At 37.5% G+C, this 23,515-nt stretch overlaps 1 protein-coding gene and 1 long non-coding RNA gene across 2 annotated transcripts in view; one reads left to right on the top strand and one right to left on the bottom strand.

The window, feature by feature from the left end:
- CDYL (chromodomain Y like) overlaps window positions 1-23,515 on the top strand; it is a 103,937-nt gene that overhangs the window by 13,358 nt on the left and 67,064 nt on the right. The gene's annotated exons all lie outside the window — the stretch shown is intronic.
- LOC136364999 (uncharacterized) lies at window positions 1,994-11,448 on the bottom strand. Its single transcript, XR_010744245.1, has 2 exons — window positions 9,127-11,448; window positions 1,994-2,143 (listed from the first exon to the last, which is right to left on the bottom strand). It is a non-coding gene; the product is annotated as an uncharacterized lncRNA (long non-coding RNA).

Here is a 23,515-nt window from a genome sequence, read left to right as displayed (position 1 = left end):
TTAAGTGCCACAAGTCTTGCTTGCCACCACTGTCTTCTCAAGGAAACCGCTCATTCTTCCTCCTTCCTTTGCACCCACACCGATTTCTGTCGCTGGCTGAGGTGAATGCTCATTAAGGAAGCTTGCCTAGCCGAAGGTTGCCCACTGCTTTTACAGAAATAGTTTTCTGGCAGTTTATTGACTGGCCAAGGTTGAAATCCAAGAGGTGCCGCTTCAAAGGAGGAGACAGAAATATATGGCATATTTGAAGAGAGACAGGAGAAAATGGGTTAGAGATGGGGGATGGTTGCAGCAATGACTTGGCTCTGTTGAAAAAAAAAAAAAAAAAAAAGGAATCTGTCAAACTGCAAGCTTAATTTTCAGCTGGATCAACTCGCTGGACAGACTTGCAGTGTGACTGCACAGCTTGTTGCCCGTGGCTGGAGCTGACTCAGAGCCGTGTGCCCGGACTCCACCTTGAGGTCACGCAGCCCGTGCGGGATGGGCTGAGGAGCAGCGCTCCTGCGGGACAAGGGCTGCAGCCAGCGGCTGGCGGGCACGGAGCTCTGAAGGCACTGTGCTGGGTGGTTACTGTGCTAGTGGCTGCTTACCCTAACATTTCTTGTGAAAATAGCAAACGTGTGCTTGCAAGAATTTGGGCTTCCGGTTACTTCTCAGTGTTGCAAAACTTACAATTCCCTGAATTTTACTGTCATCGTAGCAGTTGCAAAGCTTGGTGAAAGGTAGTACCTTTAGTCTGCTATGCAAGTAAAGATAATTCTGCAGCAAGGTAAGGCTGTATTTTCCTTGTCCACCTTGATTACACTGTAACATGCTCTGAGGCTGTTGTGCAAACCCAGTTTGAAGATGCAGGTGACATACAAGCGTAGTTAAAAAGTATAATTTATTTCTCAGTGTTCTGGTTATTCACTGAGTGGGCAGTGGGCAGGGAGTGGGATGAGACAGGATGTCTCCGTGTAGTTGAGCTCGGTTTAAGCTGCATTTCATTTAAAATGCTGATATTCATAAAGGTTATTTTTAGCCCCTCCAATGGACTTAAAGTTCAGAGTATAAGTGCTGTCAGTATCTTTTGGGTGGAAAAACTTAGGCTTTAATTACTTTTGGTTTCAGTTTCACGAGCAGGAACAAATTATTTTCGTTTTGAGTGTGTTTACGTAAAGGTGGGAAAACTGATAAGGAAAGTAAACTGCGTTGCTTTCTAAGTCCTTCCAATATGTAAATAAAAAACAGTTAGTAAGAAAAAATATCTATTAATTCTACAGACCACAAGGCCAGTGCTGTGTTATGGAAGTATTTGAGAATATAGAGATAATAATTGAGTGAGAGTTTAGAAAGCAGCTGAGTGCTTTAAGTGCCCCAAATCCAATGTTCTCAGTTCCTTGTGTGTGTGTAAGCCCCTTATTTTGCTTATATTAAGTAAAAATATTCTCTCAGTTATTTAGGTAGAGGTAATAATTAAGAAATTTATTATTTCTGTACAGTAAATATTATTATAAAATACAAGACTGTGTATTCAGCATTTAAAAGACAATTTTATTAAAAAAGATTTAATATAGTTATTACAAATTCTGCATTTGTATGCAGTTTGAAAACATAAAGTAGCTTAAAATATTGGTTATCCAGGGGTGTAGCACTCAAAAATTAAAATTGCCTGAATGTACATTCAGATGACTCATTGTTTTAACAGGTGCATGTAGCAATAAGTTTGAAAGCTATACTTAGCTTCTAAACCAGTACAATTTTATAGTATTGCCAGCCATTGACATTAGTCCTTCATTTAGTCAAAAAAACCCAAGCCAACAAATTATTTAATAAATAATTTAAAAGTAGAAAACAAGATTACAGTCAGAAAAAAATCTATTGATCATTATCTAGAAGTTCAGTCCAATATATTCAAATTTATTAACTTGCCAACAAAGTATTTAAAACAAACCCCAAAACAAACAGTGAATACTTTAGACTACTTATGTGAAAATCACTAAGTCAAACAAACTTTCAGTGCGCCAATTTTTATTGAGTGCCCCACTTAAGCAAGAGCAGAATGAAAATATAAAATCGTCCATTATTATTGGCTCTTCCACTCTTCCTCAGTTTCAACATAGTTTGAACAGCCAACCTGGCCTAGACACTAGGTTCACTACACCTGGAAAACAAGGAATAAAACATTCTGGGTTTGATTTTTCACAGGGTAAAAATAAATAAATAAAGTATACACTTAAGGATAGAAAGTTGCCTCAGGAAGTTCTGTAAGGTCTACATTTTATTTTTTTAGACATAAGGCAGGTTTTCCTTGTACTTATGTGACAGAGTAATCTTTCTCTAAGTGTCTAATTGCAAAGAAACTGTGCACTGTTATTTCAATGATTATTGACATTTTCTTGGAATTACTGATATGTCTAGGTCATTCGTCATATTTTTCTGAGAAAAAGCAGTTGTGTTGTCTTCAATTTTACTCTTCTGACAAAAGTGAAATGGTATGTAAGATCATTTCCATGAAAACAATCAGCACTGATAGTTATCATTGCTTATTTCAATGTTCTACAAATACTGGCTTTGTCAATAATACATAATCTCTCTAAAGGGATGATTTCCTAAAAATAATGAAATACAGATTTTACTGAAAATATAAAGAATGCAGTTTTGTCTCAAAGTTACATTACTTACAAATAAAAGGCACTCAGGTGTTTTATAATTCCTTCAATGAAAAGTCATTAGGGATAGGCATGAAACTGTCATAGTGCAATAAGGCAGAGGTGAATATTCAAATGTATGAAGATTCAGAGAAAATGCCATGAACAGTAGTGGCTATTAGCTATCCCCAAAAAGACCATTCATAATAGATTGTACAGACATTAATCATAAACCTTCTATCCTATGGGGCTAAGAACAATATGAAAATTCTCTTATCTGTTGAGAGCAAAAAATGCCAGTAATGGCATGTGTCTACTAGATAGGAACATTAATAGTTGAGACAGAAATGCTAAAAAAAAATACTATTCTATGTTTTTTAAAAAAACATGCTGTGAGTCAGACTACTGTTGTTTTCTGGCCAAAATCTGGATGTTTTGTTCTCAATTTACAGTGACTTACAAATAAATATTTCTTTATTCTGATAGAAGCAAACATATTTAAGTTTTTCTTTAGTCTACAGGAGACCGGATTTAAAATAAACAAACTAAAAATTTAAACCAACTGAAGATATCTAAGGTATTGTGATTTGTATTTTGGTTTGTGTTAGTTTTAATTGTTTAGAAGTGTAAATTAGATAGGATAGGCCAGGATGTGACTAGACTGGACAGGTTGATTGCAGAAAGAACTCTAAAAGGTTGAAATGAGAACTGCTTAGCAGAAAATTAAAAAATGCAGAGTCACTTCTTGTCCAAGTGTTGATGACCATTTGAACTGATCTGTGCTTACTTCTTTGTTCTGAAGCTGAAAGTTCTCATTGACCAAAATACTCATGTAGGTACAGTAAGCTTTTGTAAAGCACTTGATGAAGTACTGCTTTGAGGATTTGGGTAATGGTCTGGAGGAAAAAAAATGTAATCTCTGGTAAAATGCATATGTGCAAAAATGGATGGATTAATAAGTGTGAGGGCTGGTCTGTACCTAGTTAATAGGGATCATTGGAACATACATTAATATAGCTGAAGATACCTGTCCTGATAGTAGGGTCATACATGCAGAATGGAGAGTGGTGCTTTGGAAAGGAGTAATTTGGTGTTAAAATAGAGCAGCTAAAATACACATTGCAGTCTCTTGGATTGCAATACACATTGCAATCTCTTGGGATCTCAAGTGGAGTTTGGTGTACTGTTACCTTGCTATGTAGCTTTTAGTGAGATGTTAGAAAATTGTATCTTACTTGAGCCTAAAGTGAAAAAAACCACCAAAACCTAGACAAACTTACTAAAGATTGAGAAAAACATGTTAAGGACAATTAAAAACCTTAAAAACAAGTAAGTCAACAAACCCTGGTGTACAGCAGGAGCCTGAAAAAGCTCACTCTGTGTGGTATTTAGCAAAGGTGACTGATGGCCTGTAAGTACTTATATGGAGCAAAGATTTCAGACAGAGTAATCCTTTAGGTACAGCAGGTTTTGGATGACAAAATTCACGAGCTCAAAGCTGAATTCAGGTGTATTGCTTCTAGAAATAGAATAAATTTAAAATTGAAGTCAGTTACCTATCAGAACAGCTTATTTAAGGGTGTTCTGGATACATCAGGAAAAAAAAAAAAAAACAAACCTCTGAATTTTTCCAAAGAGATGCCTTTAGTTCTAGCACAATATGGTGATCTGATGCAGGAATTTTGGAGTTAAATTCTCTCTTATACAGGAAGGCAGACTAAGTAATGGTTGCTTACACAGGTCATCTACAAAATCTGGTTTGAAAAGTGTTTTCAGCATCAAAAGCACACCGTGCTCTGTTGTAACGTGCGCCTGAGCTTTTGATGGGAGGGCTGAAAAAAGAGGGGGAAAGGCAATGTTGGGGATGTAATGAGAGGACATAATAAAGAGGGGTTTAAATTTTATTTTATAGAGAGGAATTAAGTATGAGATTTATTAAATCAAAATATGTGATCATCCAAGCAACACATACATCTTCCATATAGCATTTCAAAAGATTTTTTGCATGCTAATTGTGTGAATTAGCAACCAGCTGGGAACAATACCCTGCTATTTGTTAAAGGAGAGACAATAAAGTTCTTCTAGACAGGAAAGAATCTACATTGTTAACAGATGACCTGAAAGTTCAGCTCATTGAAAAGGCAAATATTTTGACCAGGAGAATAATTCTTCCTGTGGAGCAGTATGAGTTGCCATGCTAAAGCCCTACAGCTATTTTTAACCATGTCACAGCTATTGAGCTTAGTCTTCAATTTAGTTCATAAACAGTGTAAAAAAGACTAAGTAGGTCTTTCTTTTTGATGAATGTAGAGGTGAATATGTTGGAATCCCCCCTTTTTTTGCAGTTTTTGTTTATTGTGTGCAATTTCTACATTGGTTTTAACAGTTTATATGTAGATTTTTGTCACTTGTCACTCTCTGCCACATTCTGTTCTGTTAAACTCCAGGAACACTAGTGCAGTGGAGTAACTGGGCGAAAGATGAAGTTACATGTGAAACGAAGGTTGTTACAGTCTAGGGGGAAAAAAGTGGAGGGTCTGTATAAAATCCTACTTCTTTCCAAATGACACAGAATTTTTCAAAAGTTTCTTCTTGAACACTTCTGTGGTTTAAAAAGTATTATTCCAGTTTTGTTTTGTGGCAGTTGTGCGGCAGAATTGGAGTTCAATATGTAACTTTTGAGCTTGCCTAGAGTCTTTTGGATGCTTGAGTATCTAAAGTCTTTATCAGAAAATCTTTAATTTCCAGTATTCCAGGTTTTTCTGTTTTAAATGCTGATATTTTTTTTGTTTTGTTTTTTATGATGATAAAGATCTCTGAATTACTTCAGTGATTTCCAACAGTAAAGTTGTTGCCTAAATTATGACTGCAAGTTAAAGTTCTTCACAAGGTATGTTTGTAATATAATTAGTATCTTATTGAAAAATATTTGTAGGAATGAAATGCTGTTTTTAAGACCTACACGTATCGTAGATTTAAGATACCTCATTTTTCAAAGACATTAGACTGGGAAATTATACATCAAAATAAATAAATATATTTTGACTTCAGAAACGGACATCACGGAGAGGCTTATGTATCTATGTAGGTAGGTTTTTGTGGCAGTCTCTGAATGTTATTTGTGATATAACTCCTGAGACTGTGTATTGTGTATTTAGATGCTATATGATTTCTTTGAGACATGCTGCAGATTTTGTGCTTAATCTGTGTATGTACGTGAGTCTGTACTGCATTTTTTGGGAAGAAAACAAGCATCTTATCTAATTATCATTCCTTGCAATGTAGAAAATGTGTAAGAGAACGTGACCCGAGCAGGAGAAACAACTATGAATCGCACAGAATGCAAAGCCCAATGAATTTTATTCTTTTCACTTTTGCAGTTAGTGTATTTACTCACTATATCTATCAAAATGGTGAAATTGGGTCAGGCCTAATCTTTTCCTTCTTCTTTCCACCACTTCCCCACTCCATTGCTAATGTTTGTGGGACAATGGGAAGCGGGCACGATGTACTAAATTTGTGATAACTTGATGGTTTGGTGACAGGCTGAGAAAAGACCAGACTACTTTTGAATATTATTCATGGAAATGAACTAGAAAATGTAACCACACGCATAAACATTTCTTATGTTAGGGCACGTTTTGATAGTTCACTCCAGCTTTTAAATAACTGCTTTGAGAATGACCATTTGACCAAAAAAAAGTGATACAATATAAGTGAATTGGCAATACATAAGTGTTACCACAAAAAACCACCAAAAAAACCAAAAAAGAAAAACTTCAAATTCAGCTTCCACCAAATTATGAGGTGATTACTCTTGCTTGCCTGATAAAGACAATATAAACAAACCAAATTTAGGTTAGCCCCTTGTTCATATATACTAGATAAATCTAATAAAACTCAAGGACCGTGCCTAAGCATATTTCTTTTTTTCTTTATAGATTTTGTACCACACTGTAAAAATACTGTTATTTATGTCACAAATTGAAACACTTTCAATTGAGGAAATGCCAGATTAAAGGTTGCCTGTGTGTTCTTAATTCTCTTTATATCTAATTTATGCACAGACCGGATCATAGGTCTTGTGGTCAGGGAAGAAAATCATTTGCAATCATAATTGCCAGAGAACTGGAAGGTTCACAGATTAGCACATCCTTTTGGATGGATTTAATGGGAAGAGGTTCTTCCCCTTTGGTGCTCCCAGAGGAGAAGCATAAGCCATGAGCAAAAACCTGCCAAGCTTAGGTTTACCTGTTTGTCCTTATTCTCAAGGACTAGAGATTCCCCACATATTTCTGAGGCAATGTATGTTGATAGTCCTGCCGTTTCCTCATCTCCTCAATTGGGTATTTCCTCTACCAACATATGTAGTCAGGATTCCATATAGAGACATTTTAGGGAGTTTATCCAGCTGAAAAATCTCCCTCATAACCCCCGATCATTTTTTCTTTTTTTTTTTTTTTTTTTTTTCCCTCCTGTTTTGCTTAATAGAGTTAGTTTGAGGCTAGATTTTGTTCCACAGACAGGTTCAGTTTAAATTTTGGCAATCCTATGCATATTACTTTAAACAGCCATGAAAGAGCATCCTTGAACTATCAATCTGCTGAGTTTCAGAAGCTGCTGACAACTTTAGAGGTGGTATAACTTCCAAACGAGACTGCCATTGTAATGAAACCTGATATTTTCCATTATTTCTCTACCAACTCTCTTATAATGAAGTATCTTTAAAGTGGCATGAGAATTACTTTAAAAGTATAGTAACTTTTTAGTAGAAATACCAAGTTTTTGTATTAGTTGCAAGCATCTAGAGTGAATTTGTTAGTTAAAAACTGGAGTTGTATCTATCCGAAACAAAAATGCAAAGTCCTCAAATTTTGAAGTTAAGAAAACTTCCTAGAAATTGTCTTAAGACTGCCCATTGTTTTATCACAAGAGAGCAGAGTCAGAGTTTTTCTCTTGTAGGATTTGCTCTTTGTTTTTCAATAATTTTCTTAAATTAGCATATGAGGATCTGATGATTTTGTTGATTTTTTTTTCCCCTTTGCATAGTGAAAATTATGGAGTAGGGAGACTACTTCTAGATAGCATTGCTGTGTTTCAGACAATCACTGTTGTCATCCAGCTGTATTGGTAAGGAGTTGGGACTTTTTTCCATACTATCAGACCTGTAATTCATAGCAATGATTTTATTTTTCTTTGTTTACATGGGTTTACATTAGTGTATCCAACTCATATTCATGGGATCAATTTTGTGGGCTCTTACCTGCTTCCTAGAAGCCATTGCTCCTTGCCTTTCACCATTTAAACTTAAGAGTAACTGTTTTTAAGAGAGTAATATATTTCCTGTCCATATAGCTTCTCTTGTGTTGCTTACCAGGCTTACAGAACAGCAGCAACCTGCCTACAATAAATATATTTATCTCCTTCAGTAGTAACTTTGTCAATGGAAGAGCAAGACAACCCCAGAGCATTCATCACTGCCGTCTACCTGGGGTTAGTGCCCTCTCTGGTCTGCTGGCTGAGCAGCTCATGGGAGCTCTCCTTAATCCAATTCAGTCAAATTGAGCCATGTTAGGAAAGATTTGTTATTTAAATTACTTAAGCTGATCTAGCTTATTTTGACTGACATGTTTAGGGAGTTCTTATATATGCAGCTCAGCCAGAAGATTTGAGAAGTGGTAACCGTCAGCAGGATGTGATGATAAGCTGGGACAGTGGGTGACAAAGAGCATGTCTTTCCCAGCTATGCTCAAACTGGTTGATGTGTACTCATCTACAGCCTGAAATTTGGGAACCTGACTTTTTCTTCATGGAGCACTCTGAAGGTTTTTGGGCCATTAAAAAGGAGAAGTCTGCCTGTGCCAGTTCCTCTCTGAGTGCCCCCATTAGCCACAATTTCACCCAGCACCACCTAGAGCACATTGGCCAAGAGGCTTTGATTGTCCACTTTTGAATGACTCCTGCCAGCATTATTTCATAGTTGAACTAAAGTGCAGGTCTCCCTCTGGTGCCTACTTTGTAAAAGCACAAGATTTTATAATTGGGCTGAGCAATTGAAAACCAACTGTATGAAAAGAGAAAGGTCTCTTTGTTGTCCTGGTAATAGCAGTTCTGAGAGCGCTGACAGTAACGTTAGACAGTAGACTAGTTTTTTCCTTGTGGTACAAAGTGCTAATCTGCACATACATTCAGAACTCTGTAGTCACCGTCAGCTGCAGCAGTGTTCATCCTCTGCACCTCTTCTAACAGCAAAATCTTCTTTTTGGGAAGTGTGTTTGTTAGTGTGTGGATATATGGGTAATGGATACCTGGATGTATATGCATATATGGAAATAAAACCAGTAAATTTTCATCAGTTCCTAACCTTTTGCACTTTCTTACTGATTCCTTTTAGCTGTTCATTTTTGGGAATTAGTTGAACATACAAACATTGATATTTCTAATACAACCAGAATGTTCTGCTTTGATGGATTTTAATCTAGTTTAAAACACTTACCCCGCAGCTGGAAAGGCTCAGACATTGGTACATTGAGAGGAGCACACCACCACACATCCTCAACAAAATACTAAAAACTGAGATCATCACTGTGGGAGAATCTTTTCATTTACATCGCCTTCCATTTCAGGCCCTCTACCTCTTTCAGAGAACCACATTTTGTGTTATCAGTTCTACCACTCAGGGCTATCTGTGTGTAAATTTTCCCATTCATATTCCCAAGAACACAGAGCACAAATATTTCTCAGAAAGATCCTGGTTATGCCTTACATCAAAAGAGCTCCATGCCTTTTGGACTTGGTACCTTTTGGTTGTACCTTGCTGACACAGAGAGTACTTTGACAACGCCTGCTATCAAACAAACACAAGTGATGTGTATGACTCAGTCCAGCACGTTGCTATTTCCTGATATAAGCCTGCTCTAAAAATGCCTCAAACAATTTTTAGGAATACAGTTCTTGAGGAATTCTGGTTAATGTTTCAGACACATGATTTTTTTTCATCCTTTGTTGTAAACCAACATGTGTCGAAACCCTTCCCTGGTATGAGAAACAAAGCAACATAAAAGAACTAGTTTGGACTGCCCAGCATGAGCAAGGTCAGGCTGATGCTTAGAAGTGATAAGCTGAAGGCAGCCCCCCATCAGGTCACCTGTCTGATACAGTCTTACAGCACAGCCTAATCCTGCATTTGAAGCTTGCCTGGGCCTATCTCTGGGGACAATGTCCAGCACAACAGCCTGCTTGGCTGAGACTTAGGATCCTTAGCTCTAAAGCAGAGGGACAAGGAAGCATGTGCAACGGGAGTTCATTGTGGGGAGTCCATTCTTCTTGGGATGTTCATTGGTGTCTATGTGGGGGACAAGCTGACAGCCCTGAAAAGAAGCCAAGTGATCTTTTGACTCATTCTTTGGAAATCTGCAGAGGATGATGATGTTCAGGGGTTTTTAGGGGTTTGTATGGGGGCTGGGGTGATGTCAGCCTTTAGTCTCCCTGTATTTCTCTACTCCCTTTATGTAAAACTAGTGTTTCTCCTGACTGTTAGGCCGTAGGTTTTGTATGTATTAAGTCAATACTGCAGTGGGAATGGAGGAAGGAGACAACATTTGTTTTTTGGGTGTTTTATTCCAGTGCTGCTTCCCGTGTGCTGGCTAATCTGTTTTTATGGCTGGATGTCAATCAGGTCCAGAAATTCGGTTAAAATATAAATATTATCCTTCACAGCAGAATTAGTTCTATGAATGAGTACAGTATGCATCTGTTCAATCACTATGCCAGTGCCAGTGTCCTTTTTTTTTTTTCTTTAATAATTAAAAAAAAGGGAAGCAAGGAAGAGCAGGTAGCAGGTCACCCAGTGGGGAATGCTTTTCTGCAAGCTGCCATTAAAGAGCTTCTGTTTATTCCCTTTAGAATGAATTCTCAGCTTGAGCATCTGGATGTAACTGGTCCTTGTCTTGTCCTCTTGTCACATATTTTTCGAGGTTCTTTCACAGAAAACAAAACAAAGTGTTGGAGAAACTCTTTCACACGTTCCTCATCTTCTTTCAAAAGGAATAAATTGGCCTCAAAATGCTTTGTAATTTTATTGTTCTCCAAGGCAGGTCAGTGGCCTCCTCTAAGAGCAAATCGGAGTACTAGATTACATCCTCACTGCTAGCACTTAGTACCTCCTTAAATTCTGCCCTTGAGTTTAAACAGCCTCTGAAAGAAATAATATCTGTGTTCTAGTGGTAGCAGATGTACATGGAGACATGGCAAAAGATTGCCTGAAAGGCTTTCAGTTTTCTGCTAGTAAAAATAATTGTTTCGTCCTGATAGCTCTGACAATTTATAGGGCTTTTGAACCTTACTCCTCCATTTCCTTCCCAAGAAAACTTCATTTCTTCAAGTAATTGCTTTAAGAATTTGTTTGTTTATAAGCTTCCAAAGTGTCTTGGAATCAGAGAAACCCTCTCTAGAATACTGTGTTCTCAACGTGCACTCAGTGCTGTGAAGGAATAGTGCTCAAAAAAGCTTCATAATAAAATAAAGAAGGCACAAAAGATTGAAGGAAGGTACCCAAATGTCAGTCAGAGTCAGATTATGGTAAAGTTTGATGTCATGTAGTTGTCCATCTACCTGTTTATACCCACACTAGATCCTCAGACTGGGAATCTCAGTAAGGATTGCACTGCAAGACAAATAATGAAAACCATTCTTCTATGTTGAGAATTCAAATTCAGACCTTAAAATGGCTGCTGGAGGGAAGGAGCTGTTCAGAATATATTGCACAACCATAGAGATACCTCAGAATGTCCAAAAGTTTTTCTTGAGAAAAAACAACACCTTTCTGAAAGGCAGTACTTAAGAAGATGATAATTTCAATGCTGTCGAGTTTCACTGTGTAGAAATAATTCATGTTTAGCCTGAGAGAAAAACTAAGTGGTGGTGCATTTCTCTTTCTCAAAATGGCCCTTTTCCTAATTTATTTTTTTCAGAATTGCTTAAATTATTTTTAGACACATCTTGAGCAGATGCCTTCAGTGAAATTTGAGTGTTACTTGTAGTCTGAGCCTATCTGCTAGACCACAACCTTAACTAGAGTTTAAGTACATATTTGATCCCTTGTGAGCATGACTGAGTGTAGCCAGGAACTCGTGTCTCAAACCACTGAGCCACGAAGCATCAGCCAGGCAGCTGCTGTGCTCACGGAGCTGTAGTCTACTCCTTGATCCACAGTGTTTTTCCAGCTTTTCCATTTGACCATTTTACTCCCGCCTTCCACTCCAAGTCACCTGTAAATCTGTTACTGCATGCAGTGCTAAAAAGTCACCTGCTTGTCTCTTTGATGACACTACTGCTGTACTTTGTATGTGCAACCTTCATACCCTTTGTGCTATCCTAATCCTCACCTTCTTTTCACTTGGCTTCTTTCACAGACACTGTTGCCTCTTCTCTTCTGCTTGAATCCTTATTCTCAAAAAATATTTCCTTAAGCCCTTATTAAAGAAACCCATACCATCTATTCTTCCACCTTAAGAACTGAACACAGCAAGGGATTTGGAGTTGTCTTTAATGTTCTTTTTCTGAGTGTTAGAGTATTGTTCCTTTCTGTTAACCCTCTTGTCCTCTTCACTCTTTTCTTTCTCTTACTGTATTTTAAATCTTTTTGGATCGACGATGTAACTAAGTGCTTACCAGCAGGATTTCAAGTTGTTTGTCAGGTGCCAAGCTGAGCATTTTTTAGATTCCCTCTGGTGTCACAGTATGATCTGGTTCTTCTGAGTTGATGTATTAGTGTTGTTGGTAGTCAGCAAAATCTCTCTCAAACTGCGTTGGTGTGAACCACAACACTAAGTATAAAACTAGGTATTTAAAGATGAAACAATTCAGAATAAAGTAAATGCTGGTGTCTTGCTAAGTAGTAGGATGTCCATTTCTGTTTTCTAAAAGAATACAAAGCAAATCTTGCAACTTTTACTTACGTGGAAAATGCATACTATCCATTGTCTAGACTGAATATTTGTTTTTTCCCAGACAGTTTTAAGATATATTTAAATAATTGTTTGTTTTCTCATATGTGAAACATGTACATATTTTTTAGGCCAGAAGAAGTTACAGAGGTGTACATGTATTGGATATACTTCATAATAGTTTGTTAAAGAAGCATATGTTGATTCATGGATCTGAAAATGGTTATCTGAACAAATCCTCATATACTGTGCTTGGGGCTCCTCATGTTCCTTGACATACTTCCCTGTTCATTTCCTAGGTTTAAATAGCTGTCCTCAGCTGTTGTGCATTAGCAGATCCTCACTGCTAGTCTAAAAAATTGGCTGAAACTGTTCTTTAAATTTAGAATTTGTTCTGAGTTTAATTTAGGCAATGTTTACTACTATAACTTCTCTTTCTCTGGAGAGAGGCTCAGGCAGTGAAGTAATAACATTTAACAGATAGAGTAACTCTTGTGTAGCTGTAGGAAAACTGAATCTGAGGAATTAAAAAGAATTATTCTTGACAGAGCATTAAAGTAATGATAAATTTTGCTAAATAAGCAAAAATATGCAGATTAATATAAAAATCTGAATAGGTGATGATATGATGAGGTGTATTTTAAATAAGTATTTAACTTCATTGAAAAACTTACTTAAAATATGGTACATGCATTAAAGTCTGAACTCTTTATAACTTACCAAGGTATAGGAAACAGCAGAAAAATATAAAATACTGTGTTTTTCTGCCATAGAACCTACGTCATTGAATCAGTCATGAGCAGGTAAATTTAAGTACCTGATCCATTCTTAGCAGTAGTGGCAAACCTTTTGTAAATGTACAATGTACACCTTCTTAATTCCACCTTACTCAGCTGTCAATAGAGTAATTTACTAAAAGCTAGGAAATAATTTTTCAATTCAGAAATCAACGTCTTATATATTCCTGTCTAAATAAAATAATAGGTATGAATTCAGATATTTTACTTCCAAAATCTTGGAGCATAGACACAAATCCAAGTTTAGCTCCCTGCTAAGGATTATGTTCTCAAAATGTTTATAAGAAAATAATATTAATTGAATAAAAAAATCAAGTATTTAAGTGCATAACCTATTTTTAGTTACATAATACTGAAATAAACAATCAGAAATGTAAGCTTCATTCATTGTTGCAAAATTTTAGTTTACAACCTATTAAAAATAAAATTTATATGAAACCCTGTGTCTCCTTAATTCTTTAAGGATTATTAATTATGCACTTCCTGACTGAATAAAAAGCAGTTAAATCGTTTCACACCTTTAACAGCACACTGTGTTGTCCTGTTTAGAAAAATCTGCTGACTATGCTTAAAATGTGATATTTATCATTTTGATTATACAATACCAACAATCAAAAATAGGCCTTAAAATGTTGGAGGCAGCTGCTGTTAAAATGTAAGATTCAAGCCAGCAGAAAACCTTGATTGAAATCAGGATTGCATCTGTGGTGTTCTTAGATTGGTTGCTTGTGTTGGGGTTTTTTGTGGGGTTTTTTTTGTTTGTTTGGTTTGATGTGTTTATTTTGGTTTTTTGGGGGGGGGGGTTGTTTGTTTGTTTTTGGCGGGTTTTTTGGTTGTTTTTGTGGGTTTTTTGTTTTGGTTTATTTGGTTGGGTTTTTTGGGTGGTTGTTTTTGTTTGGGTTTTTTTGGTTGGTTGGTTGGTTGGTTTGGTTTTTTTGGTGTTGTTTTTTTTTTTAATTCCAGTGAATCTATTCTGCTGCTCCCATGCCTCTGAGTTAATTCATTCTTATCTTATTAAAGCACCTATCTGGTGGAGCAGGGAAGGGTGTTCCTGTAAAGAAGAACTGAACAAACTGAATCATAAAGGATTTGTTCCCAAAATGTTATGAAAGAGAAACAAAACTGGATCTTGACTCTTTGGAAGCTGCAGATATGGTTGAAGAGGAGTAAAAAGATTATTGAAGTGAACCAGAGAAGCAGCTCTCGCTAAATTGATTTGATTCATTCCCATTGTGTGTGTGTGTCCTGGGGAGTTAAAAGGAGTAGGAAAGAGGGTGGGAACGAAATTGAGTTAAAGTAAATTTGATTAGTGGCTAGATGAAGAGAAGGATAGAGTGGGAAAAGTAAATTTAAAAAGCAAGTTGAGCAAGAGCTAGCTGAACTTTGTTCTAGCCCGTTTGCAGCACCTGAATTCTACTTTATTTTCTCCTTTAAAGTTGGCTTTCTATTTGCTGTGGTTTAGTTTTTTCTTATTCTCTGTCTGCAGTTGTTAGGTGATGGGGTTTGTTTTTGTTTTTCTGATAGCCAACACTAAAAAACTCCACCAAACTCAATTCGAACTTAATTGAGAAAGCAAAGGTGGAGTTAATTACTCATCAAAGTGTAGGATGACTCATGAGTCAGGAGACTCTTGGATTGAAAATGTCCTCAATTACAGGGGGCTGGACCTGGTTGTCCAACAATAGAGGATGGAGCTGAGTGGCTTCCAGGTGCTTTTCAATTGCAGCTTTTAGTCTGGGCTGAATAGGAACTTTTTGAGGTTTCCGTTTTGACCCATCCCAAGCTCCAGTTTCCTGCCTTGTATGAGAGCTGCCGGTGAAGTCATGATGCACTTCGGACAGCTGGTGAGTTTTATATGGTTTGAAAGAAGAATGCGAGCATGGGGGGATAAAAAATTCCTAAGTCCTCCCTCTGAGATCAGATGAACTCCAGTGCTACTCCGAAGGGAAGGGTCTGGGACTATAGAATACTTGTCAGGAAACTTCCCTCATAAGAGAACCAGAGAAATGGCGATGTGGTGAAATGACCGTCTTTAAGGCTTTGACTTGATTTGCTGAATCGGTAGGAACATTGTAATACTTGAGAATTTATTTGGTTTTCTATGAGCTCAGTTAGTAGGGGACAGTGGGGAAGAAGAGACGAGAGGAGGGAAGATAAAACCAGACTTTAAGACGTATTGGCACAGTGGGACAAAATGTTCCAAAGGTATATGCACAAGAACAGTTGTAATTGATCACTGAGTACTGCCGTTTCTCGAGTCATAAGAACTGTGAAATGATGTCAAGGAGACGGGAGAAATTGCAGTTCCAAGGAAGACTGTCTTCAGTGGGAACTGTATCTGATGCCTGCAAAGGCCTTCAAACCCAACAAGGTCTCTGAGCTGCACCCAGCTATTCTTTTTAAAGACCTTGTTGTCTGTATTGGTGTCATATTCTAGTTACTGTCAAAGTTTCAGAGTAAAAAAAATCTTTCTTATGCCTGTTAGCTGGCAGAAAAAAAAAAAAAAAAACAATTAAAGGAAAATAACCCAGTTATTCCCCATGATGACTAGCTTTCCACTGATTAAAGTAATTAAAGTGATTTTTCAGGAGCTGTAATATCCTTATAATTTGTATAAGTGGTGGGAAAGAGTAATAGTGAAATTATGATGGCCTGTTTTAGTTATTGTTTATAATTTACCTGCAACATAACAGCTTACCGTAAGCATCTTTAGACCTTTATGCTGTTCCATCAGCCCTAAATGGAGCTGCTGAAATTAATGTTTTGTTGGCATAAGTTAGCACAGGTGCCACAGAATGCACTTTCCTACACCTAGCTGCTCCTTCCTGCCCCTCTGCATGGCAGAGATTTTGATCAATAGTGATGTAACATGATACTGGAAACAAAGTTAAGTTTAAAGTATTTTTTTGTTAGTTGTAACATTTTAAACCTGGATCTGATTCTCCATCTAGTTTGTTGTGTAGCTAAAAAACCCTGTGGTAATGGTGGGGAGTGGTCTAAAGAGCATCAGCACCCATACTAAAAGGAAAATTGTATTAGATACCATTGTCTCCGTTATCCTGGTACTTTTAACATTAATTCTTATTAAATCATAAATTATCATTAATACTTTTAATTCTTACGAAAGTGTGTGTGGGGGTTATGTTTTAATTTAGAAGGCAAGACTTTTGTCTTGCCACAGGCCTCTGGCATTGGTATGCCAGGTATGTGATTGCCTGAGTATCACCTTGTGTTAGGATATGATTGAATTCCATTGGAGGTGTGAAGTGCTGGGACTGGGTGGAACATCTCGCTTCTGGGGTCGGTAATCTGGATCTGTGTGGTGGCTTTCTGCTCCTAAATGTGTTGTGTTTTCAGGTCCTGTGCTTTGCCTGATAGGGAGCTAATTAACCTTCAAACATCAGGGTCCTCGTGAAGGCATTTCTGTGAAGAGCTACCTAATACTTAGAATTTTCAACATGGAATTTCTGACAAACACGATTGGTTTTTTTTTTTTTTTTGAAGAGTTTGGGAGGAACCATAGAGGTTTCCTTGGGGGCTTTTTTTTTTTTCTTGGGTGGAAGACAATTGAAATGAACTTCTTAACAGCAGAAATTCTCATATTTTTTGGAAATGTTGACATTGAGCTGACTTGAGATCCTTCAACCTGCATTTTGCCTCTGTGGCATATCATCTTCAGGGATTTGCTGTCTAGGACCTGCAGTGTATCATTTACCCAACTGAACTGAGAGCTTCGGCCAAGTTATTTCTCCCAGAATGTGCAGAGAGTTTTGTGTCTTTTGTGCCTCCTGGACGGGCAGGTGGGAATTACTGCCTTCATAATGTGAGGAAATACATAGTTTTCTGAGGAAGGACTTGTGATTCTCTGAAGGGTGGAGGCTTTAGGAGCTCCAAAGAGAGGCCATCATGTCAACTTTTCTAGGAAAATGAAGTTAAATTGGTTTTTAATTGCATTAAGGCAGAGTGCATTAAGTTGCTTTAAGTGTCATGTTGAGATGTTAAAACTTGTATCAAAGAATTAAAAAGTATCTCATGATGTTATTGATCAGAGAAAATTTGCAGAAGAATTTAAATTCCTTATGACAGCATGGATTTAAGGAAAACAGCCTCACTGATAAGAAAATACTTAATTAGAAAAGTTTCTTAAAGAGTTAAATTTAATGAGTAGTTCTCTTTATGTTGCCTGCATTTTCCAAACTGCCTCTATAACACAGACTCTGAAATGTCACTGGTCTGAATGAAACAGAAAATAAGGGCTACTACTCCAGTTCAAGCACTTGATTGATCTGATGGTCGCCTTAGCTTTTCCATAAAGCTTCTTTATGCTGTCAGTGAAGTGTTAATCCTTATCTTTTTACTTATTAAACATGCCAAGTAGCTTTTGATATAAGGAATGCTCTACTGGACTAGCCCAAAAATCCACCTATGTAGTAATGAACAGATAAAGACAAACAAGATAACACAAAGTGAGTCTTCTTTGGCATACCCTTCTTGTCAGTGAGGAACAGTAATTTAAGAGCTTCCTGAGTTATGGTGTCTCCACTTAGTGTTTACTAATCTATAATGGATCTGTAGATCCTGAATTTGTCTAGTCGCACCACTATGCAATGAGACAATAAATTCTGTGACTTGGCTGTGTTTTTAATAGATGTTTTTCCCCCTACTAAGTACTTCCTGCTTTTTTTTGTTGTTGTTATGGGAAGTATAGAAAACATTTCCTATTAATTTTCCTATTCATCATATCATACACTTCTTAACTGAAGAGTCAGTATGTTCTGTTTTTCCTTCTTTGGAAACTGATAGCTCTCGCTACTTGAGGTCATCTGCTCTTAAAAAAAGATGTAAAAACACCCGTGCATGTGATGTGGATAGTATTTGAGTTCATACCATGCAGTTCCTGAGAAACTGAGGCAAACTTCAAAAATTTCTTTAATTATGTTTTGGGGTTTTCCAAGTTGGAAAAAGTTGTGATCCTCACAGTTCAACATTTTCGTATTTGTGATAAGTGGTTTAAACAAGATGAACCCCATGGCAAACAGGTAGTACAAAAAAAGAAGAGAGTGCTTTTAGGTTCTTTGAGGAGAAGATGGGGTGAACTAAAATAAGGTTGGACAAAACGTAAGAGAAGAGAACACTCAGAAAGCCACTGGTCCTCATAAAGATTTGTTTAGAGGCTTTGAGCTCCCAAGCTTGTTTTGGCAAAGGATTCAGTTTTACACGTAGGCTAGTGTAGCTCATCTTGCCATTCCTTGCAAGTGTCAGAAGTTTCAAAAAGAAGCCCCTCAGAACACCCCCTGTTCCTGGAAGTTGGAGTGTAAAGTTGTCTTGTCTGTCCAGTCCCACCAGTATAAAACATTGGCATTTCCATCCCGTAGACACGTATATTTTAAATACTGTCAGCAGAACCTTAATTTCAGTTATCAGTTTAACAAAGTCTTGAAGATTTTCACTTTAGTTCTGGATGTCACCACTTTCATTCTTCAGAAGTAGCTCCAAACTCTTTGATAAAGAGAATCGCAGCACTTTATTGTGGGAAGCTGTGAAGGTGTAAGAAAGAACCAGCATGACTTACGCAGCAGTGATTTTGGGTGTAAGGAGGCAGATTGAAACAGTAACTTTATGGCTGGTGGCAGAAGAAACCTTAGACTGCTTCTAATACACACATTACTCAGCAAAAGGGCTGTTGCTATCAAAATGTTAAGCAAAAAAAAAAAGAAAAGCCAAAAAAAGTATACTTTAGAAGTTGTTGGTCTGCAACAGTGTATCTCTTCCATATCCTGTCATAAACTAGTGTACGGAAAAAAAAGCAGCCTATTTTAAGTTCAGGTGCTGGTAGAAAGATGTCTCAAAGGTACGTACATACCACTGCATACAAGAATCCTTTATAGAAATAAACCATTTTCCCCCGGATTTCTTTTTCCAAGTGACACTGGGTGTTTATGTATAGTGGAAACCAAAATGAAATGTCACATCCATCAGTAACCTTATTCCTTAGAATTAAAGAGTTGTTTGTTTCACTTCTCTTTTTCTTCCCTCCTGTGAGATGTCACAGACTTATGGAACTGTCAAAAGAATAATTTCTTTTGGAAATCTGCATCTGGGTATTTAGATTTAATTTTTTTTTTTTTTTAAGATTGACTGAAATGTGGTTGTAGTTTGGAAGCAGTCATGCATTGTTTTTCTTTGGGAAACACAACTCTGAATGAAGATTCTACTTTGGCCCTTGAATAATTACTTCTAAATGTGAGATGACAAGTTAAAATGACCTTGTGTCTATAGACCAAAAATAAAACATTTTACTTAAACCTTCTTGTGTTTATAGCAAAAACTGATGTAGCTTCCTTACAATTTTTTTTTGTTTGTTTTCTAGATTGGAATGACTAAATTTTTATTCTCTGCTTTAGTTGTTAGAAAGCAAGTGTTCTTTAAACATGCAGTAATCAATGTAAGGAATACATAGAAGAAGAAATAAAGTCCTAATCCTTTCTTTTGACACCACATTGTACTTGAGTATTGTAAAAAGATTCATGTCATGAAACAAACCAAGGCTTTGGGTAGAAAAGTTTTTGAAAGTGAGTGACATTTCAAAACTGATATCCTTGTGTAATTGAAGACATTGTAAAAACAAGGAATAAAAGACAAACATGCAAGCAAGAAATTGAAAGGATTTAATTCATACACGTCCCAGTACTTTTAAAATGTAATTAATTAGTCTTTAAGAATTCTTGATTGTGCATTAAATTATATATGATACTGATATACAATTTGTAATTATTTTCATGCATATAACTCAGTATTCAGTCTTTAAAGTGATCTCCAAAAATAATGCATTCCTTCAGGTAACTCTCTCACCTGTCTGGTTATTTTTCAAGTGAAGGTTCCTGGGGTTAAATTTCCTTTCTGTTCATGACAAACCCATATAAACCGTGCTGCTATGCAACTGCCTCAATTTTCACCATAATTCCACATTATATTATTCCAGAAAAACTTGCCAATTCTCTATCTCCACTTCCTTTTTTCTCTGCTCTGTCTCACTTGCATCATGTAAGGGGATGATTACACAATAAACCCGCTGAAAGCCAAAACAATTTGGATGTATTTAAGTTCAGGGAGATTCATTCACCAGTTTAATTTGTAACGTTGCTGCTTTTTGGAAGAGGAAGGAATCAGCTATGTTCTTCATAGTAACAGAGCCAAGTTGTTCCAGATTCAACAGAATATGAAACAAAGATGTCTGTTGTCATGGATTTTAATTATGAAAATTAAAAAGGTGGGTTTTTTTAAGACCATGTCTGTTCAAGGGAAAAAAGCCCTAAATAAATATTACATTCCCCCAGAAATTATGTTCATACGTTACTACCATGTCTTAAAAGAAAGAAAAATTTATGAGACAGTGTTTTTCTTAAAGAAAAAAATTGGAAGAGCTATTAAAGTGTATTTAACTTTATCTAACACTTAGCCTTTTTATTTGAGCTAAAAAATCTATTTCCCATTGATAGCATGACTAATCTCACTCAATATTATAAAAAGCATAGCTTTAAAATGAAAATGTAAAATAATCACTGATATATGTAGAATCATAGAATGGTTTCCTTTTGAAGGAACCTTAAAGATCATCTAGTTCCAACCCTGTAGCCGTGGGGGTTCCTTCCTTCTTTTCACTAGGCCAAGGCTGCTCGAAGCCCTATCCAGTCTGGTCATGAACACTTCCAGGGACAGGGGATCCACGACTTCTCTGGGAAACCTGTTTCATTGCCTCACCACCCTCACAGTTAAGAATTTCTTCTGTATATCTAACCCAAATTTCTCTTCTTTCCGTTTGTGCCCATTACTCCTTGTCCTATCTACAGTTTCTGATGAAGAGTCCCTTTCCAGCTTCCCTGTAGGGCCTTTTCACATACTGGAAGGCTGCTACAAGATATCCATGCAACCTTCTCTTCTCCAGGCTGAACTCTCCTCAATCAAGATTTTAAAGGATATAGAGAGAAAGCCCTATGGAGAGTGGCTGAGGCCACTTGGTCTGTTTATCCTGTAGGAGACTGAGGGGACATCTCACAGCAGTCTACAGCTTCCTTACAAGGGGAAGAGAAGGAGCAGACACTGATCTCTTTCCTGTGGTGCCCAGTGACAGGAATGGCCTGGATTTCTGTCAGGGGAGGTTTAGGTTGGATATTACAAAAATTTTCTTCACCTAGAGGGTGGTTGGACACTGGAATAGGCTCCCCAAGGAAGGTGTTACAACTCCAAGCCTGGCAGACTTCAAGAGGCATACTGACAGTGCTCTCAGGTACACCGTGTGAGCCTTGGAATTGGTGCTGTGCAGGGCCAGGAATAGGAGTTGGTGACCCTTCCAGCTGAGGATATTCTATGATTCTGTGATAACCTTCTCAGCCTGTTCTCTGACCTTCTCCAGTCCTCTTATCAACTTTGTGGCCTTCCTCTGAACTTGCTCCAACTGTTCCGTCTCCTTGTGTTGAGGGCACCAGAACTGTACACAGTGTTCCAGGTGGAGTCTCATGAAAGCAGAGTAGAGTAAAGAATCATCCCCATCAACCTTTTAGCTAGTCTTCTTTGGATGCAGCCCAGGGCGCCACTGGCTTTCTGGGCTGTGACTGCACACTGCTGGCTCATGAGTTTTATTGTCAGCTGCCCTCCACCAAGTTCTTCACAGGGCTGCTGCCAAACACTTCTCTGCCCAGCCTGTGGCTGTTCCTGGGACTGCCCTGACCTGTGTACAGGACCTTGCACTTGGCCTTGTTGAACTTCAGGGGTTTGCACAGGCCCAGCTCTCCAGCCTGTCCAGTCCCTCTGGATTGCCATCCCTTCCCTCCAGCACGTCGACCTCCCCACACAGCTCGATGTCATCAGGGAACTTGCTGAGGGTGCCCTCGATCCCACTGTCCATGTCACTGACAAAGATACTGACCAGCACTGGCCCCAGGACCAACTCCTCAGGGACACCACTTGTCACTGGTCTCCACATGGACGTGTAGCCATTGGCTGTAGCCCTTTGCATGTGGCCATCCTGCCAATGCTTTATACACTGAATGGTCTGTCCATATATCCATATCTTGGTGACTTATTAATAATTATAAAAACAGCAAGGAAAAATCTGAATTTTTGGGTTACTCAAGTAGCAAGGTGTGAAACATGCGGTCTCATGAGTTACATGATAACATACTGGACACAGTTTACAAGAAATCCCTTTACACACAGTCTAGATGTTTTAGATTGCATCTAAATTTGTGCATTTGTTTTAGACAAAACAAATTCTGTTCTCTGTACCACTGCTGTAAGGGTAACAATATGAATTAATTTAGTTAATTTCTAGTAACTATGGAGATAAGATGAAGACCTGTGCTGAGTATACTGTGGTGCTAAAGTATTAAAAATGCTATCCAAAATGATCACAGAAGACCTCTGATATGCAAAAATATTTTTAAGTTATTCTTTAAAATATATTGAAGGTTATCACTAGCTTTTGAATTTACAGATGTTACTTGGCATGGACAACAAATGACTAGATTAATTAGCAGCACCTGATAAAAGAGAAAGTATCTGTTTTAATGAAGATTCTGAATTCCAAATATTTTTAAAATGTGGCTATTTCTATAAACAGTTGGACACTTGGCAAGGAATTTGCAGCAGAAATTCTTTGGATACACTGTCCTAATGCTGAGCATAAACACAAATGTATAGGAAAAAAAAAGGAGCTCTCACCTGTCCTTCCAGGAAAATTTTAAAGAAAGCAAAATATGCCTTTACATTTCAATGTTACTGCAACTGACTTGTGAAAAAATAACTATGATGCCATATTCTTATAGTTTGGAAACTTGTTTCTAAATAAATTATCTCTATTTTCTGGAGGCAAGGATTACCAAGGTTAGAAGTTTGGAAGACCAACCAGCAACCAGCTCAGCCTTGGCTGAGCATACTGTGAATTTGAGCACTTCTTTGTGCAAAGAAACCTACTGGCATTGCTTCTGTAGGAAAGAGGCTTTGTGAGCCTGTAGCTGTTTCTGAAGCGTTGCTCCCCACTGGTGACACTGGCCTGTGATGACTGTTTCTCAGGATAGGCAACTGTAAATAATGCTTATATTGCAATGTGATGATAATTTATGTAAATTTTCATGTTCTCATG

Source organism: Sylvia atricapilla, chromosome 1 (assembly GCF_009819655.1).
Source record: "Sylvia atricapilla isolate bSylAtr1 chromosome 1, bSylAtr1.pri, whole genome shotgun sequence".
Taxonomy (NCBI): Eukaryota; Metazoa; Chordata; class Aves; order Passeriformes; family Sylviidae; genus Sylvia; species Sylvia atricapilla.
This window is presented reverse-complemented; position numbering and strand designations above follow the sequence as displayed.